The sequence below is a fragment of the Alosa sapidissima genome, chromosome 4 (genome assembly GCF_018492685.1).
Source record: "Alosa sapidissima isolate fAloSap1 chromosome 4, fAloSap1.pri, whole genome shotgun sequence".
Classification (NCBI taxonomy): Eukaryota; Metazoa; Chordata; class Actinopteri; order Clupeiformes; family Clupeidae; genus Alosa; species Alosa sapidissima.
The window spans coordinates 14,421,089-14,426,088 of NC_055960.1; the positions used below are offsets into that span (position 1 = coordinate 14,421,089).

General features: G+C 45.3%; 1 protein-coding gene across 1 annotated transcript in view; it reads left to right on the forward strand.

The window, feature by feature from the left end:
* The window catches only part of tafa4b (TAFA chemokine like family member 4b), a 39,763-nt gene that overhangs the window by 14,238 nt on the left and 20,525 nt on the right, over nt 1-5,000 (forward strand). The gene's annotated exons all lie outside the window — the stretch shown is intronic.

The following is a 5,000-nucleotide window of genomic DNA, read 5'->3' on the forward strand; positions in this document are numbered from 1 at the left end:
CCAGGCACTCGGGAGGCACCGCAGGTGTAATGAAACACTTCAAACACACCTTCACACAAACTCCCCACTCCCTAATAATCTCCATGAGATTAGGGCAGATCACCCCGGTGTAGGCATGCATGAGAAAAATAATGCACAGTGTTGAGGCGGTAGCTAAGCCTAGCTGTCCCAGGCTTGCAAACGTTATATTTATAAATATCTGCAGATACAAACGGATGTAGGCTGTAAATAGATATGCATGACACCACTAGCTGTAGGAGTCTCCATTTTACAGCTGGTCAGTAGAAAAATGTTTGAATTGACACAGGCGATATGTTAGGTGGACACAGGAGACATGTCGTGTCCAATGCTTTCTGTGCCTCATTATAAGACGAATGTGAGGACGTAATCGGATGCTGCACAAGGATGTAGCTGCCCGCAGGGCTTGGACCTCTGCAGTTTGTGTGTTGGCAGATTGTGTGAGACTTTTTGTGTGACCCAGTGTGAGAGGTGGGGGTCTGAAGTCCTGCTCCTCCTCTGCTTAGAGCGTGTCCTCACAGTTAGCAGTGTGAGGAGTTGGAGGAAGGACACTTGCGTAATGAGCGTATCAATATGCATGGCTTTAAGTGGAGTATTAAGCTGCCTCATTTTCGCCTAGCCTCCTCTCTCTGTCACACACACACACACACCCACACACACACAACCACACACTCGTAGTCTGTTAAAAAAAAGCCAGCGCCTGCTAAAATAATGTCCACTTCCTTACGCTAATTGACACCCACAAGCTAACTAATTCCGATTTGCATAATTCATGATGGCTCCCCTCGTGGCAAAGGAAGTGACCAGAGGAACATAAATATTTTAGGAATGCATAAAGGTCAGACAAGAGCACTTTTCACTGAATCATTCATATTATGCAAAGTCCCCACTCTGCAATGTCACAGTTTCTTCCATTTACTTATTATTGTTTCTCTTAATTATCCCCCTCTTCCTTCTGTTTAGCTTGTTTTGAATGCAAGGTGACCTTACGTGAGTCCAAGAAAAGGCCAACGGCACCATCCCCACCTCCTGACTGAGGCTTAAGTTCAGCTTCATTTTTGACAGAGTGGTGGAAAGTTTCTTTTTCTATTTTGTTCTATTTTTTTCCCCTTTTCTCTCTTTTTTTTGTTGAGCTGCAGTTTATGTCAGGGCCGGCGTTAATTACACCCTCGGTCTGTTGTGAAGGTCACGCTGGGTGCCTCTCCCCTCAGATATCACATTTTGTTTGAAGGAATGCCTCACTCACTGCATTCGCCAGACTCGCTCTTTGTTAGTGGCTTCCCACTAATTGGCAGTGCAGTTTTTTTTGTTGTTGTGTGGGAAGAGAATTGACTGAGGAAAACGTTTGAGAATTAATTGGGAGAGGGATTAAATGTGTAAATTTGTCCTTGTGACAGCAAGGCTTCCTCGAATATAGATTGCCACTGGCATGGTTGCTTTGAGCATTCTTTTTTTTACTGCTGTGTGCTGTACTATTTCTTGCCACATGGTGTCTCTAAAGTTCTAAAAATGCAATGTGAAGACAGTTCATCTTCTTACAAAAATACCCTGATAAGTCACCTTAAACTAAGCAAATCTTTATTAATGAGTACTAGATCTGAAAGATAATTATTAGTGTAGGTGGATCAAATTCTTAGTTATTTTCTGTGTATTTTGAGTGTCATCCCATAATGGGTGTTATTACATATGTGACCAGGCATGGCAAAACCAGGCACATGTCTCCCCAGAGACATTTTGACGTTTTTCGCGACTTGCGTCTCTGCGACATGAGCCTGGTTTTGCCATGCCTGGTCACATATTTGTCTTTTGGGAAAGTGGAAAATAGCTCACAAAATTGTAATGTAGACCACACACACACACACACACACACACACACACACACACCTGTCTTGTCATCAGCCTCCCGTCACTTAGGTACCCACAGGTCAAAGTCTGGCCAGGAGCGGAGCCCAATTTGTGCTGTGTGTGTGAGCTGCCTGCACTCCCATGCAGTAACAGCTGCCGGTGGCGCTGCACCAGATTAACCTTTGCTCAAAGTAGCGAAAGCTAGGAGTGGTAGGGTCAGGGGGTGAGGTGTCAAAGGTCGCGCATGCTGTCACAGCAGCCGCAGACATGCAGTGATGTTTTTTCTGTTCACAATTAAACTCACGCAGTATGTTACCCCCTCCCCCCAATGTTATTTGCCCTCCTATCGGTTTCACTGTTGCCAGAGCTCATGAGCCATGCTGTCATGTGGTTGTTTATTGGGGCGATTTGGCCTTTCATGATCCATGCCACTCGACGCTAAGTGATGTTTAGTGTTCCATGCAGTCCTATTGTGTAGTCAGTGAGCCCGCGGCGGATCCCGTCAGCGCCACACATCATCCCAAGGGCATCGTCGCTGGATGTGGAGCCAGCCTGACCTAATCTCCAAACTCACATATGTGCAAATTCTCCATTTACTGCACGCTTCGCACTTATTTCCCATAGCCCAACATGAGGAGCCAGGTGTAACTCCTTGTGTTGTTTATGCAAGCAGTGTCTTCTCCTTCGCATCAGCAGTGGTGTATCTGATTCTGAGCCCATTGTCAGGTACAATGGTACCAGAACGACTGGTTCTGTCAGACTCTTTTTGGCCAGAACAGTGAATATTACTGTGGAGTTGACTGTTACGGGGGCAGGGAGAACATTTAGTACCTGTGACAGCTGTGAATGCAGGCACGGTGAATTGCTGGCATTAAGGTGACACTCGACAGGGAGGATTTGTTGTAATGTGAAGCTGTTTGAAATGAGAAGAATGGTTATTTATTTGATTTTTTTTCTCTTCCCACTGCCTTTTCTCTCTTTCTCTTTTCTCTTTCTCTCTATCTCACTCTGTCTTTCACTCTCTTTGTCTCACTCACACATACTCTCTCTCTCTCTCTCTCTCTCTCTCTCTCAAACACACACACTCTTTCTCTCCTCATTTTCTCTCTCCCTCACTCCCCCCCTTGACAAACAGGGCTCTGTGGTCACACAGAGAGGTTTTTTTTTATTAGCGATAGATTTGCGTATAAATGAGCTGCCTGCATCAGGTCACTCAGCCGTACAAACAACCTGTTAGATTTGCATAAATCTAAATGATTTGGCTGACTGGGAGTTGTTAAATTGAGGACCGAGGTAGTGTCAGCCAGACTGATGGTGTGTACAGGACATGGCAGAAAAGATGTGGAAGGACAGAAAGACAGAGAGAGAGAGGGGGGGTAGAGAGAAAAGAAAAGAAAAAAGAGCATGACTGAGTGGAAAAACACTGCGAGCCAAGTACATAAAAATAACACTCTCCCAGCTCATAACAGTCACTTTACATTTGGCATCCAATGTCTCACAATTCTTTAGATTACCTACCTACATTCCTCACTCCCTTAATTGAAAGACTTTTTTTCTCAGCATAAACATCCCTTACTATTTCTGATTCATGATTTCTCTTTCAGCGCAACCCCCCCCCCAACCCCCCCCCCCCCCCCCCCCCCTCCCATTCACACATACACACACACACACACACACACACACACACACACACACACACACACTTCTCGCATTGCTCTCTGTCTCTCTCTCCGATCACGCGGTGCTTTTCTCTGGTGGTAAATGCCTGGTCTTTCTGAGAGAGGACACGCCGGCTGGCTATTGACAGCAGAAAGACACGCTATTTGATAAATTGCACAATGGCCCAGCTCGCCGGGGCCTGTCAGAATACATCAATCGCCTGGCTGCCCCATCAGCTCAAGGTAACGCCACTCCGCTTCCCGGCACTGCCATCAACCGCCGCGCGGCAGGAATAGAAGCGCGCGGCATACAGGAATAGCGACGTTTAGCCACGCTCGAAATCTCGTTTCATTCCAGACCAATCTCAGATTTATTACTTTAAGGCCGTCATTGCGCCGCCACCGCCGTCGTTGCGAGATCCCAGAAGGAGTCGGCAGCAGTGGAAAAGCCGGGTGTTAGTCACGCCGTGGGCGGATGGGGTATGTTGTGTGCCGGGCTGTCAGGGTGGAATCAGTTTATATTTACAAAGACTTCTCAATGACGCTGTGTGAGCTACATGAGTAATAGAGGAGCCCCACTGCGTGGGCAGAGTGCAGGCAGGAGCTGCAGCACTAAAGGAGTTTCTGATGAGCAATTTTATCCAGCATTTGGTTTATTGATTTTTTTTCCCATGTGGTACAATATAAATAAGAACATTCATTAATACCTCCTACATGTACATGTACTTCAAACAGATAAATAAACATTTGTTATAAATACTGGTTTTAAACTCGTCTGATGAGATACAGCAAAAATGCTCTGATATGCCTATGCTATTTAGCTGTGTTGAATAAATATATTTATTACATATGTATAACATAATTACAACATCTCTATAAACAAATCATGTCATAAAGTGCTTACTGCTGTATTGTTTTCTTCCCCTGGAATCCATCTTCCATACCATAGTTATCTCATTCCCCTTAGGGGCAGAGATATTCAGCAGTGTGTGTGTGCATTGTCTACTCTTTGTAGAGATTGAGACGATGAGTGATGAATGAAAAAGCTGATCCACAGCACATATCCCAGATCAGACTTTGTGTGTGCTGTGGGCTCAAGGCAATGGTGAGCCCCAGCTAGAACTGACTCTGGATCAGTGGACTGAACCAGACAAAAAGAGAGACAGAGGGATAACAAGAGAGAGAGAGAGAGAGAGAGAGAGAGAGAACAGGGATGGCAAGTCTGTGAATGTGTGAATTTGTTTGTATCTACAGTACAGTATGTAAGACAGAGAGAGAGAGAGAGAGAGAGAGAGAGAAGGGGGGAGAGAGAGAGAGAGATTCACCTATTCACCTTTTCTCTTTCTCTCTCCATGGCTACTTTATTTGGAAGAAAAATGTAGAAATTCTGCAGTGTGTTGATTGTGACCTTGGAGTAGTTGACAGTGGGGTGGTAAAGAATTGCTGATTGAAAACAGAACAGTTGGCTGGTGTATTTGT